This window comes from Marmota marmota, unplaced genomic scaffold (genome assembly GCF_001458135.2).
Source record: "Marmota marmota marmota unplaced genomic scaffold, marMar, whole genome shotgun sequence".
Lineage (NCBI taxonomy): Eukaryota > Metazoa > Chordata > Mammalia > Rodentia > Sciuridae > Marmota > Marmota marmota.
In genome coordinates, this window is record NW_026000057.1 from 40,581,542 (window position 1) to 40,597,206 (window position 15,665).

Below are 15,665 nucleotides of genomic sequence, written 5' to 3' on the forward strand. Positions count from 1 at the left end.
AGGTATATAGAAACCTCCCGAATTAAAATGCAAAGAGAAAAAAAAACTAATTAAATAAAAAGAACAGAACATCCATGAACTTTGGGATAATTTTAAAGGGTGTAGCTTATGAGTAATCAGAATACCAGAAGAGGAAAACATAAAGAATGGAAAGGAATATCTGGAGTAAGTTATGGCCAATAGTTTTCAAAAAATAATTTAAATTTATCTCCACTAACCTAGAATTCCATGCCCAGTGAAATTATCCACTGAAAGTGAAGAAGAAATAGACTTTCTCACACAAAACTGAGGGAATCATGTCCAGCAGTCTGGCATTGCAAGAAATAATAAAATATATTCATCAGGTAGAAGGAAATTACATGGCAGGTATTGGTATACATAAAGAAATTAAGAGCATTGAGAAAGAAATTAATGAAGATAAAATATTTCTATTCTTAATTTTAAATTTAAATTTAAATTTTTAAATTTAACTGTTAATTCAGAGCATTAATAGTATGGAATGGGTATTTATGTGTTTAAGTGAAATAAATTACAGCTATGTCACTGGAGATGGGAAAGAGAAATTGGGAATACTCTGTTATAAGGTGCCTGCATTACGTTACATATGAAATGGTAAAATGCTTTTTCAGAGTGGACTTGGATTATAAAAGCATATATTGTAATGCTGCAGGAGTTGCTAAACATTTTTAAAGGAAATGTAAGTAGTGAAATCAAAATGGAAATCAAATTAAATCTTATTGGATGCTCAATTAAAATCAGAAGCAAAGAATAGGTAGGAAGGAAGAGAAGGAGGAGGAGGCAGAAGAAGAAGAGAAGGAGGGGGAAAGAAAGAAGGAAGGACAAAGGAAAGAAAAAAGGAAGGAAAGGAGGCAGGCAGGCAGGCAGGAAGGAAGGAAGGAAGGAACACAGGGAAAAAATAACAAATAGAATATAGTTGTAAAGATGGCAGGTTTTAATCCAGTCATATCAATAATCATTGTAAATGTTAGCTGTATAAGTATGCCAGTTAAAAGTGGAGACTGATAGAGTGAATAAGACAAGACCCAACTATAGAAATCCAATTTAAATAAAAAGACTCAGATAAAAGTGAAAATATTTTATCAAGAAAATTAAACACAATAACTTTAATCAAAAGAAAGCTGGAGAGTTATATAAGACAAGGTAGACTTAAGAACAAAGAAAATTACTAGTGATAAAGTGTGGCGTTACATAATTATAAAGAGATCATTTCTGTAGAAGACATACGTTTCTAAACCAGTATGGACATAACAACAAACATTCTACACACAAGTTCTACAAAAATTTGTAGAACTTCAAGAAGAAGGAAACAAATCCATTTCTATAGTTTGAGACCTAAGAACACTTTAGTCACAGATAGATCAAACAGACAAAAACCCAGTAAGAATATGATTTTAAAAGCATTATAAATTGTTCCCCAGATGCCATGATGACATGGAGCTACGGGACCTGTTTGCCCAGCTGGATTTCAGTATTGCTTTGGTTCTATCCCTTCTTTCTATGCCCCTAATTTTGTGAATGGAAGTATTTACTCTGTACTATTATATATTGTATACTTGTAAATTGCTTTTAATTTTAGAGTAGCTCACAATGCAAAAGTACCTTGAGCCTCAGAGAAGACTTTGCATTAGAACTTTGAGCAATTTCAGAACTGTTGAGACTATGGGGACACTTGGAAATGGGCTAAATGTATTTTTTATTATAAGATAAGCTTGGGGGGGGGCATGGGTGAAATGTTATGGTTTAGATATGGTGTCCCCCCAAGTTTCATGAGAGATAGTGCAAAAAAGGTTTGGAGGAGAAATGATTGGGTTATAGCCTTAACCTAAACCCTGATGGGATTAACCAAGTGGTAACTGGGTCAGGTGGGGTGTGGCTGGAGGAAGTTGTTCATTAAGGGTGTGGCTATGGTGTATACATTTTGTATTGGAATAGTGTATTCTCTCTCTCTCTCCCTCTCTCTCTCTCTCTCTCTCTCTCTCTCTCTCTCTCTCTCTCTCTCTCTCTCTCCTCCCTGATCACCATGTGAGCTGCTTTCCTGTGCCAAAATCTTCTGCCATGATGTCCTGCCTCACCTTAAGCCCTAAGGAATGGATTAGCCTTCTATGGACAAAGACCTCTGAAACCGTGAGCCCTCTAATAAACTTTTTCTCCTCTATGGTTGCTGTGGTTGGGTCTTTTAGTTATAGCAGTTAAAAAGCTGACTAAAACAGAAATGTACGTACACACTATTCTTTTTAAAAAAAATGTTTTTTAGATGTTGATGGACCTTTATTTTATTCATTTGTTTATATGTGGTGCTGAGAAGCAAACCCAGTGCCTCACACATGCTAGGCAAGTGCTCTACCACTGAGCCACAGCCTCAGACTTACATACCACTCTTTAGTCAGTAAAGTTGTTTCGTACCTGAGTACAGATGAATAATTCTGACACCACTATGCATATGTATCAGAATTAAACAAAAGAAGGACAGATAGTGGGAGTCAGCTTTCTTGGTGGGGGAAGGGGGAAGGAAGCTTCAGTTTGAATCTATAATGTCCCCCAAAGGCCCATATGTGAAAGGTTTGGTTTCTAAGGTAGCACCCTTGGAAGATGGAGGAATTCTCAGGGGCTGGGCTTGGTGGGAGCGATTTAGGTCTTTGGGAATATGCCCCAAGTGGTACTGTGGGACACTGGCTGCTTTCTCCTTCTCTCTTTTTTATCCAGGCATAAGGTGAGTGGTTTTGCCCTATCTTGCCCACCTTTCCTATGTGCCTCCTCACCAGAAGCCTAAAAGCATGGATATGAATGATTATGGGGTAAAAAAATCTGAAACTGTGGTAAAATAACCTTTTTCTTTTTATAAGTTAATTTTCTCAGATATTTTGTTATAGTGATGGGAAGTTGACGGGTACAGGGACAAAATAAAATTGTATTTCATGTCATACTGGATTATGTTTGAAACTATCAGTATGACTTCATATTTAGCTTAATCTAGGTAAAGACAAATACCTACATACACAAATAGATTTTCCTGTTATGTCATCTGACAGATCTCCAAAGCAACAACACTCTATTACCAGTGGTCAAAGGCAACACACAGTTTTGTATTTCTAATATCAAATCCAGTAAGAGCAATGAGGGTTTTTTTGGGAGGAGGTTGACTTTAGAACTGAAGAGAAGATAGCCAAGATAGGTCTGGAGCATCCTATAGTATCAGAAAGTAAAAAAATTCTAAAACAGAAACCAAACAATAAATGACAACCACTATAGCAAAAATGACGGAAATATATCATATCCAGATGGTCGCCAATGAAAAGAATCCACAGCAGTCAAATCTCCAACACTTATTTATAAAAAAAATGATGTACTGGATTTGACAAAAATAAATGATTTAATACATAAACAAATGAGAGAGAATAGACAAAAATTTCTCTTGCAGAAAATTTTTCAACTAAGTAATAGAAATACCCCAATTTTCTTGTGATTTCCTTCCCAAGGATATTGTAGGAAAAAGGGATCAAAAATGTAATTTTATAGAGGATTTTTGCATCTAGGTTCATCAGAGATATTGGTCTGTAGTTTTCTTTCTTTGAGGTGTCTTTGTCTGGTTTCGGAATCAGGGTGATGTTGGCCTCATAGAATGAATTTGGCAGAGCTCCTTCTTTTTCTATTTCCTGAAATAACTTGAAAAGTATTGGTATTAATTCTTCCTTAAAGGTTTTGTAAAACTCCGCTGTATACCCATCCGGTCCTGGGCTTTTCTTGGTTGGAAGTCTTTTGATTGCTTCTTCTATTTCATCTATTGTTATTGGTCTGTTTAAGTTGTGAGTATCCTCCTGACTCAGTCTGGGCAAATCATATGACTTAAGGAATTTATCGATGTCTTCACTATCTTCTATTTTATTGGAATATAGGTTTTCAAAATAATTTCTAATTGTCTTCTGTATTTCTGTAGTGTCTGTTGTGATATTGCCTTTTTCATCCCGTATGTTAGTGATTTGAGTTCTCTCTCTTCTTCTCTTCGTTAGCATGGCTAAGGGTCTGTCGATCTTATTTATTTTTTCAAAGAACCAACTTTTAGTTTTGTTAATTTTTTCAATAGTTTCTTTTGTTTCAATTTCGTTGATTTCCGCTCTGATTTTAATTATTTCTTGCCTTCTGCTATATTAACCGATGTGATTCTGCAATCTGTATTTGGGGTAAAATTGGGAGTTCATAACCAACTTGAATCTAATGTATGAAATATGATATGTCAAGAGCTTTATAATGTTTTGAACAACCAATAAAAAAATAAATTAAAAAAAATGTAATTTTATAATGGAAAAGCTTGAACAACAACATCTCAGTCAATTGGAGAATTTGATTATAATGTATCTCAGTGAAGATTTTTTATGCTTAATCTGCTTGGGTTTTTGGGGGGATTCAGGTATCTGATGTTCATTTTCTTCTCCAGGTTTGGCAAGTTTTCTGCTGCTTTCTCTTTCTCTGTTTATTTTTGGATACCATAAAGTGTACATTTGTTTACTTGATGTACTCCATGAGTTCTACAGATTTTCTTCATTCTTTTTCATTTTAAAAATATTCAGATCTCTGTGTATTTCAAGTGATCTGCCTTTGAGCTCATTAATTCTTTTTTTCTGCTTGAAAGTTTTCAGTTTTGTCACTGTTTTTCAGCTCCAGAGTTTTTTTTTTTTTTTTTTGGTTCTTCTTACAATTTATTTTTTGTTGAACATATAATTTTGTTTATATATTGTTTTCCTGATTACACTTAGCTATCTGTCTTTGTTGTTTTGTAATTGATTGACTTCTTTAAGATGATTATTTAAAACAAATTTTTAGACAGTTTGTAGTTTTTCATTTCTTTAGATCAGTTTGGCACTTTAGTTTGTTCCTTTGGTGCTGCCTTGTTTCCCTATTTCTCACATTCTTTGTGCAGTTGAAGAAGTAGGCACCTTGCTAATCATTATATACTGGCTTTGGGGAAAGCCTTTCACCAATCTATCCAGAGATTCTGTGGGTGGTGGCTGACAGGGTATATCAGCAGGCTTCCTTCTAGAGTCTTCAGGCCAACAGATCTGGTGGTAAGTTCTATGAGGGTGGGAATAGATCCTAGGTCTAAAGGTACATTCAGGATTGTAAGTCTGTAGGAATTGGCCTGACACTGGGGTCCACTAGGGTTGGTCTGGGACCAAGGAGCTGGCCTGGGGCTGGGACACACCAAATCACTGGATCTATAGGTATAGACCTAGTTCTAGGTTTACTTAGTTACAGGATCCACTAAGACAGAACTAGATCATGGGGCCACAAAACTCCCCCTGTTTTTTTTTTTAGTATCTTTATTTATTGATTGATTTTTTTTTTTTTTTTGTGGTGCTGAGGATTGAACCCAGGGTCTCACACCTGGGAGGCAACCTCTCTACCCCTGAGCTACAGCCCCAGCCCTGTTTTTTATTGTCAATGGACAAGGTGTATTTTGAAGAACTAGAAATAGACAAGACAATTTCAGTGAAGACCAAATTGGAAGTACCAACACTATAACATATTAAGACTTGATACAAAGATATAATAATTAACAAGTAGAATACAAATAGCACAATAGAACTAAAAAAATAGTCCATAAAAATGTTTTTGTGTATACATTTTATCTCCTTATGGTGTTGGGCCTGGAGCCTTAGCTCATGAGTGCTGTATGATTCTTGGTCTTTATGAGTTGACCTGGAGCTTGGGGTAATGGGAAGAAACTTGGTGCTTGACTTAACCCAGAGAATGAGTCTTTGGTGCTGGCCTGGTTTGGGTCCATGCAGGATGGCCTGGCACTGGGATTCACCGGTAATGGCTTGCTGCTGGGGTCTGCAGCAAAGTTAGATCCTCACTTTACTCTCCTTACACCATTTGGATGGTGTCTGCCCTGCACTAGGCAGTGAAAGCTATTCTTCCTATCCTCTTCCCAGCTTTTATTGTTTCTCTGTTGCAGCTAAGTAGTATATTCTCTCACTTGAATTCCTTAGATCTTGTGAAGGTATTTTTTGCATATAAATAATTGTTCAAACAGATATTTCTCTAGGGGCATGAGTCCTGGAAACTCTTATATTCTTTTACTAACACATTCTTGTAAGGATGTAATGATAATGGCACTCTGCCTCTGAGGTCTTTTCCTTGAAACTGAAAATCTAAATTTGATCATGACAAAAAGATCAGGCAAACTTCAATTCTGTGACAGTCTATAAAATACCTGATCAGTACTCAGTACTGCTAATGTCATATAAAAGAAGTAAACTCTGAGAAACTGCCACAGTCTACCTGAACTTAAAGAGACATAATAACTAAATGTTATATAGTATCCTGAAGGGGGTCTTGAGACAGAAAAAGGACATTAGGTAAAAGCTAAGAAAGCCTGAAAAAAAAAATATATATATATATAAGTTTTAGCTAATAATAACATGTTGATGTAGTATAGTGGTTGTGACAAATAAACCATACTAATGAAAGATGTTAAAAATAGGAAAACTAAGTTTGGAGTATATTGGAATACTCTGTGCCATTTTTAAAACTTTTATGCACATTTAAATTATTTTACAAAATGTAGTTATTTTTAAAATTGTGTCAATGTCAACATAAATAATTATGAATTTAACAATGAACAGAAAAAAGAAAGAAAGAATGTTGCATAGTTATGGGGATAGAGAGTGTGTTAGCTTTCTATCACTATAATGAAATGCCTGAAATAATCAACTTATAAAGAGAAAATGTTTATTTTGGTTCAGTTTGGCAGATTCTACTCTCTGATTAATTAGCTTTATTGCACTGGTGCTATGGCAAGGTAGCACATTGTGGTGGGAATATGTGGTGGAGTGAAACTTCTCATCTTCCAGAAAGGGAATAAGAAAATGATGATGAAGAAGAAGGAGGAGGAGGAGAAGGTGGAAGATGAGGAGAAAGAGGAGAAAGAAGGAGGAAGAAGAGAAAGAGGAGGAGAAAGAAGAGAAAGAGATGATCAAATTCCACAATACCCTTTGATGGCATGCCCCAGTGAGATAAGTAACCAAAAATTTAACATATGGTCCTTTGTAAGACCTTTAAAGTCTAAATTATAGCAGCAAGACATATGAATTCTATTTGATTAGTGTCTTATGTGAATTTGAAAAAATGAAAATGTTACATGCATGGAAAGCAGTGATTCTAAAATGTGATTTACAATACTGAATGTAGGAACAAAAAATAGTAGAATAAAGTGAAATGTACATCACAGCCAATTTGAACTCATTCTAGGGATTTTAAAAAAATCTTTATTATAAAATGATCAATTGGTATAACTCATCAGATTAATAACAAAAAGAAGAAGAATTATATAATTTCCCTAATAAATATAAGGAGATATTTGATAAAATTATAAATCATTTATTAATGACATTTAGCATATAGAAATAGAGGAGAACTGTTTTTGTGGATAAAATTTATCCACAAAAATTATAGTTCGCAACAATGGCTTTAATGGTGAATTACTTTAAGACTTTTATTCAAAATTCAACATGGAACCAGATATTGTTATCTAATATAAGAAAGCAAGATAAATTAAGTAGGAATTATACAATAAAAAAGAAATAGTTCAACATTAAAGCATTTTTATATCCATGTATCAGTGGTAATTGGAAAAAATAAAATAAAAGGTACTTTTGACAATGGCATAAAAACATGAAGTGCTTAGAAATAAATCTAAAAAAAAATTATAGGATCTATCCCAACATCTTCACCAAATATGTCTGAGAGAAATTGAAAGACAATAGAGTATATGGGAAAGCATCCCATATTCCTGATTTTGAAGACTACTATTGGCAAAGATATGAATTCTGTCCCAATTGGTCCATAGATTTAGTATAATCCTAATTAAAACTCCCCCTGTATTTTATTGTGAATTGGCAAGGTGGCTCCATGATATATTTTAAAGGACTAGAAATAGACAAGTCAATTTTAATTAGGATCAAACTGGGAGTATTAACCCTACCACATATTAAAATTTGATACAAAGATATAATAATTTTCTGACATTTTTTATTGCCCCTGGAGTCCAAGAGATCCTCAAAATACTAATTATTACTCAGAACCAAACCCATTTCCAAGCCTCCTCAGCTTTCCTCTCCTGAAACAAGCATACCAACCAAACCACGCTAAGCCACAACCAACTGTATCAAAGCAAATAGTGTAAAAATAAAATAAAACTCCAACATAACAAGTTCCATAGTTCTGAGTTTCCTATTTCTATTTTATTTATGGTTTATCAATATCATTTGCTTTCCAGTATCTTGGAATGTCTCAACTCTCAAAGACCAATTTTAAAATTTTCTGGGAATTATTTTCTGTATCTCTAGAAACAATGTAGGGAGTTTATCCAGAGTAACCCACTGAAGACTAATTAGGGGAGACCAAGACTTTTGAATCATCTTTGTAGAGCCTTCTAGAGATTAAACATCTATGTCAAACAGCCTTAGCAATTTACCAGTAAAGTTGTGAGGCAGTTGTTTCCCCAGCAAAATTTTTGCAATATTTTTAAAATACTAGACTCATAACCCCAATCCCTTTTGGGGCTTCTTTTAAAAAATGAAGTAGAAATAAGAAAGGTGGAATCGATGGATTAGGTACAAGTTGAAACTGAACATTTAGGGTATCTCAACAAGCACCAAATCAATTATATTGCTTTTTCTACTCTTCACTTACAAACCATCTGGGGCTGTCATGTAGCCTCGGCCTCTCTTTAAGCACTGTCAAGAAGGAATTGTCCAGATTGTCAAGAACACATGCCTTACACTGCTCCTACAACATTTGTATGAGGAATGCAGCTCGTGCAATAATGGGTGAAATTATATAGTGTTCAGGAAGTCCGTAAGTATGAGCAGCCCCAGGATAACATAAATGTTTATAAAGCATCGTCAGCAGTTAGAGATTTCACACCTTTGTCCACCAAGCACCTAATTTATTTTTGATTTCTTTAAATTTTTCTTTAGTATTACATTCCCAATGTCAGACTATTTTCAGACCCTAGAATATATTTTGGTCTTTTCAGATTTCAGAAATCTTACCTACATTTGCAGATGCTTCTCTTGTACCCTTGGCAGATCTTTAGAAACTCAGTCATTAAAAATTGTTTTCTTTCATCATTACAGAAGGGACAAAGATGGGCATGAGGGGGAATTCACAATGATTTCAAATGGTAGATGGCATTTTAGGTATCAGTAATTAGAGTAATTAAATTGCAGCTCACATTATTTCACATATCTGAGTACTCTTGAGAATTTTGTTTGACTAATAACTGTCAATGCGCGTACTAAACACAAAAATATAGCTCCTGATCTCATAAAGCAACCAGCTAGCCTGACTTGATAGATGAATAAATATCCATGCATTCTAATTTTAAGGAAAAAAAACTTGGAAATGATACATTATTCTAGATTAAAAAATCAGAACTTTTTTTATAATACATCATTCAGATATGAACTCAAATCTTTGCACTTACTCATGTTTATGAACTCCCAAGGATGTTCATTTAATCTTGATCATATTGATTCTCTATCATCCTTTTTATTCCAGTGTATTGTTATTCTAAGGAAATATTTTTCAAAATTCTTAGTGGTTTGTTCTTGCTGACACTGCATGGTTTTGTGGGAGGGTACTGGGGATTAAACTCAGGGATCCTCCAGCACAAAGCCACATCCCCAGCCCTATTTTCCATTTTATTTAGAGACAGGGTCTCACGGAGTTTTTTAGCACCTCGCTTTTGCTGAAGCTGACTTTGAACTCTCAATCCTCCTGCCTCAGCTTCTCCAGCTGCTGGGATTACAGGCCTGCACCACCGCACCTGGCTGACATTACGTTTCTGAGGCCCAATGTTTCCTGACTCATTCTGGACCTTCTGAGGCGGTGAACAGGGAGGGGTATTTCTATGTGTTAAGTAATATCTCCAAGGAATTGAGCATGGAATGGCCAATTACTGAAGATGCCATGATTTAAATGTCATGACAGTTTTATTTTGCTCACATCTTACAGACAAAATCTAGATATTTCATTTGAAAGGAGGACAACTGCAGAAGAAAAGCTTTGACTTAGCTACCAACTTGGCATCATTACCCTGGATATTCTAAGGAGCATTTACCAGTCATTAGCTTACTGTACAGAGGTCAGGTTTGGGAAGTTAGAACAGATGACTTCCAAGTACCATTACATTCTGAAAAGTCTTATGATCTCAAGATTGCTATGGGATAGGTGAAGAATTTTAAGGGCACAGATAACTCAGCAGGTAAGTAAAACTGTAGTGACCCCAAATGAGAAGAAGAGCTAGCAAAAAATTTGAGCCTTTTTTCACATGTAGAATAAGATGATGACTTATTTACCTTACTACTCATATTCACCCACAGAAAGTGCCACAAATAATCATTCTATAGTTTCCCTTAGGTGATTTCTTTAGACTCTGTGGTGGAGAGTCGATATAATATTAGAGTCCATCCCGGTTTTATGGAGAATTATGTACTACATGATTATAATGCTTTAAATTCAGATTAACAAACATGTAATCAAAGACTTGTAGGAGATAGCTGTTGTAAAAGACAGCTCACTTATTTTATTCTTCTCATTTTAATGCTTATTTGGAATTTGGTTGAAATCTGTCTTTTACACTGTGTTTTTCAATCCGATTAAAATAATCAGTGATCATATTTCTTTGAAGCTAAACAATATTACTGCCTATGAACTATGAAACCATTAAAAGCAAGAGTACTGAATGAAAATTTCTCCATTAAAATTGTTTGGTTATAAGTAAGTGAGAGAACAATATATATTATAGTAAAAGGTCAGAAATAAAACATTAGCATTATTAACTTTCACCTTAAACACTTGGCACCCTTCAAAAGTCCTGCAGGGTATTTTTTTTTTTAACCCAAGTTTGGGTTCTTTGCACGCTAGAAAACATGCAGGGCTGCTGCTGCAGATTGGAAAAAGAGCTTGAGGTCAGAGGTCGACACAGTGAGGGAGTTTGCTCTTTAAGAGGTTATCTGTGGATCTGCAAAGCCAAAGTGTAATTGGGTTTTGTGATGTGATTTTAGTGTGTAATTGTATATGATCTGAGATAGTTTCAAAGACAAGCTTGGAAGATTTTTCCAGGCTGTTTGTGATAGCAATTTTAGGGATGGTGTGCAATCTTGGATAGACAATTCAGAATGATCAAAAATAGCCATCAGAAGTGATAATGGCAAGTTACTTTATGTGCTTTAATTCTAATTTCAGAACATTGATTCAAATATAATGTAATGGAATGTGTTCCTTCTCTTTAGGACATTACATTGCTTAGGAAAATGAAGATACTTAGTTTTCATGGCTGGTATCAGTCTGTCAATTTTATGTCATCATAATGATGGCTTTCAGTTTCTCTGAGTTTGAACTTCAGTTGCAGATTGCTGAATGCTTATATAGAAAGAAAAAGGAAGTTAAAACATTCCAATTGGTTGTTGAATGTGGACCTTTTTTTTGCCTCTTAATTTGTTAAGTTTCTGATTCCTGAATATTCTAAACAATGAGAAATAAACATTTCCTTATTGTTTTAGTTGTTTAGGGTTGCCTTGATTAAGCTGTCACTGCTGTCAGTTATGTTCTTATAAGCCTGGTTGGATCTATTTCATGTTAGGAAAAAGCTCAGATAAATCCAGGAAAGCTTAATGTTTATCCAATGTGAAAATAATTACTCAAAAGTGTTATTCTTAATCCAGATAATTAGAGTGAGGAAGGAAAGATCAGTGTCATTGTGAATTATGCCCTGGCAATTGACTCTTGGTCCTTGTAAGTTTCAGGTGAAGATGTGAATGGATAAAGGTTAGATTAAACATAATCCAAAGTAGCTGCAACCTTAATCTGTTATGATACAAGGATGATCACTTAAAAAGAGCTGGATTGTGGGATTGTTTCTGGTTGGATAAGATGCCGCTCGACTGGGACTAGTCTTAAAACATGCTTAGCACCATGTCACTGCAGCTGCAAGCACTTGTGCACGGCTGCAGCCTGCCACCACCACAGGCGCTCCTGGACTCCAGCTTTGTGTTGGCGTGTCACACTTCCATGATATCTGGGCTTCATATTAACATGCCTTGCAATGGTCTGTATGGAAAAAAATATTTCCTGTGACCTTGTGGCATCTCTTCTGGGTTGTAATAAGCATGGATTTGAAATCTGCTAAAACTCCAGCATAGAGTAAGCAGCCATTTGTTACCTTAAACAATTAGAAGGTACATTTGTAACTGAGCTTAATGTTGCTCTGATTCAACAGAGAAACTTGTTTTAAATGTGATTATTTTGAGTAGCATGCAATGTTTGCAGAACTAATTATCTGTCAAGTATTTTCAAAATCAAATTAGGTTTTTCTAAATATTTCTGTGGAGTTAAAAGTGAAAAGAGTATGAATAATGATATCCCCAAATAGTAGAATCTCAAAATTCAGCCATATTTTAATTAAAAGGAAGAAATATTGGGAGTTCCATTTATTCTCACAATAAATTTCGTAAATTTAGCACGCTTAATTTCTGCATGGCAGAGCTGGTTTGCTTTGATTACAGAAAATGGAACCAAAAATATTTTAGCAATTATGTGTGAAACCTTATTGTTTTAACAGAAAGCAGTGAGATTTCATGACAAGTGAATTTTAATTAAAATTTGAACATGTAGGGCTGGGGTTGTTGCTAAGTGGTAGAACACTTGCCTGGCGTGCGTGAGGGACTGGGTTTGATTCTCGGTATCAGATACAAATAAATAAATAGCATAAAGGTCCATCAATAACAAAAAAAATTTTAAAAAAAGAAAAGAAAGAAAGAATTTGAACATTTAATCAATTATTATGGTTGTTTATTCCTCCACAATAAAATTATATTACAACATATTACATATCGTTGCTGAATATTAAAGAAAATAACTAGTGGAATGTAAAGCTAATAAGTCCAATGCTCTTTAACACATGTTTAGTTTTCTTTGGAATATTGGAATATTCAAAGTCATAAAATATTAGATTAAATATTTTAATAAAGCATATTTTAAAAACACCACTGAAATAGATCAATATTTCAATATATTTTTAACCAAAATCCAAATTTATTCTAATACTGTCCTTGGATAAATATATAACATCACATGCTATAAATATGACAGATGTGTTTCCAGTTACATTACATTAATTGCTTCCATATGTACTTGTGAAAAATTTGTTTTTCAAAGGCCATAAACATTTGTTGAGCATTCACCACCCATATTTAGGCACTTGCTCCATATTTTCACAAATATTTAATGTCCCTAATTTATGCAACTGATGTGTTACCAAGGGACGATTGTTGCCAGACAGTGGTACAGGGGCTATGGATATGCAATGATCTAAACAAAGTCTCTGCTCTTACAAAGTTTAAATTCTTATGTTTAGAGAGAAAATATAAAATAAAAAGTAAATGTACAAGAGCTTAGCAAATGCAATGAAGAAAAAAGTAAGGTTAGGAATTTAGAAACAGGGCCTGGTGGATTAGGATTTAAGATGAGGTTAGGGAGAGCCTCATAGAGAAGGCAAGATTTATGTCAATGGGATATATGGTGCCCTTGGTTTAGGGGGACTAGCTTCAGCATAATTACTTTTGCCAAACAGAACAATTTCCAGGTGTATTGTTTTTAGATATTCAAAACAAAATTATCATTTCAAGACATTTTAAATAAGTCTGGCTAAAGTACTAGTTTCCCTATATTTGAAAAGTATTCAAATTGAACAATCTTTTTTTTTTAAGAGAGAGAGAGAGAGAGAGAGAGAGAGAGAATTTTAATATTTTATTTTTTAGTTTTCGGCAGACACAACATCTTTGTTTGTATGTGGTGCTGAGGATCGAACCCAGGCCGCATACATGCCAGGTGAGTGTGCTACCGCTTGAGCCACATCCCCAGCCCATTGAACGATCTTTTAATAAAATGTGAGTCTAAAGATTTGTAGACACATTGACCTCTTAATTAAAAAATAAAAAAAACCCACACCTGTGAATTAAACCCAGGGATGTTCTACCACTAAGCCTATCATATATATATATATATATATATATATATATATATATATATATATATACACATATATATATTTTATTTTGAGACAGGTTCTCATTAAGTTGCAGAGGCTAACCTCAAACTTGAGATCCTCCTATCTCAGCCTACTGAATAGCCAGGGTAACAGTTGTGCACCACCATGCCCAGCTGCTCTCTTGAGTTTGAAGAATGTCTTTATCTTTCAGGAAATGAAGGGAAACACATGGCTCTTGATATTCAAAATAATACACTTATATTCTTGTAAGGAAGAATAATAGCAAAGAGAAAAATTGCGTTTTGGCACTTGATTATGCATTTAAGACTAAGAACTGTGCTATTATTGTGTGTTCTACTATGTACAAATGATGTGTATTAGCTTGGCCTTGCATTGTGAGTTAGTTGACAAAATAAGCCTGATATGCAGTGTGTGTAACAGTCTTAGCTACCTAGTTTGTGGGGAAAAAAATCACTTTTTCCTCCTTAATTTTCAAACACCATTTAATTGTAAATATTCCAAGTTATACTTAAAAATTTTTTTGAAAAGTTTTTGTCATTCATTTATATTTTAATATAAGTGAATTTACTAGAAGATCACTGGAGGAGTAAATTTTGCAGAAGAAGAAAAGGAAATGAATGTGAAGTTAATAGATCCTCAGACAAGAAGAGAAAGGTAAAAGATACAAAGGAGAGAAAACTTATAGAATATGGATAAGGATAAGGATAGGCCCATCAATCTGGATTCACCAGCAACAGCTACTACAGCCTTTGAGGAAAGGTTGGATGGCAAGTAAGGATGGGATGTCATGGGCAGGAACAACTATATAATACTTGAGAACAGTCAATCAAATGCACCAAGGGCAGTGTTGGCTCTCCATAGGTATGTTTCATATGATTCTCTTGATTGTTTAGATTGTCCCTTGGGTTTGGATGAAAGACTAATTAGCCCATCAAAGTAGCATAAATGTGCAATATGATTTCTCATGTTTAAAAATAGTCATTGCTCACCTAAAACAATGAAATCCCCATACACAGAGAAAGAGGGGTTACTCATGAAACCTTATAATGACAGGGAGTAGACATTTATAAAACGCAACCATCAGGACCCAATCTATTCATAGAATGCTTGCCATAGCAGAAGTTATTGTAACTCATCAGTACATTTCACAAAGGAGAGGTATCACATAACACTTCATTGATTCAGTATGTAAAACAAATAGAAATTATTAGTGTCCTAGGAATAAAAAACAGCTAAGTGAATATAAGACTATTATCTGTTTTTAAAAAATATTATCATATACCTCTTTGCATATAATATATGATTATGTAAATAATTTCACTTAAAGGTGATCTACTATGACCAATCCTTTAAATAAAGACTCGAGGAACAACTGTGGTCATTAATACTATTCATGACTTGATATCTTCTGAAAGTTCTTACCAAGAAAATAAGACAAAGGCATATATAAAACTTATAACTCTCAGGAAGAATGCAAATCCATCACTATTAGCAGATTATGTGATTATTTTTCTAGAATACCCAAGAGGGTCTGCTGATAAACTATTAGAACTAAGAGAGGCATTAAGTG

At 34.4% G+C, this 15,665-nt stretch overlaps 2 long non-coding RNA genes across 4 annotated transcripts in view; one reads left to right on the top strand and one right to left on the bottom strand.

Annotated features, from left to right (window-relative positions):
- LOC125619810 overlaps window positions 1-15,665 on the bottom strand; it is a 261,670-nt gene that overhangs the window by 144,309 nt on the left and 101,696 nt on the right. The window lies entirely within an intron of this gene.
- Window positions 6,834-15,665, top strand: part of LOC107141397 — a 62,396-nt gene continuing 53,564 nt past the window's right edge. For 2 of the 3 annotated variants that reach the window (XR_007351413.1, XR_001503440.2), the window contains exon 1: window positions 6,834-13,914. This is a non-coding gene — a long non-coding RNA (uncharacterized LOC107141397). The remainder of the gene's footprint in view (window positions 13,915-15,665) is intronic. The other variant, XR_001503441.2, reaches the window with a different exon arrangement.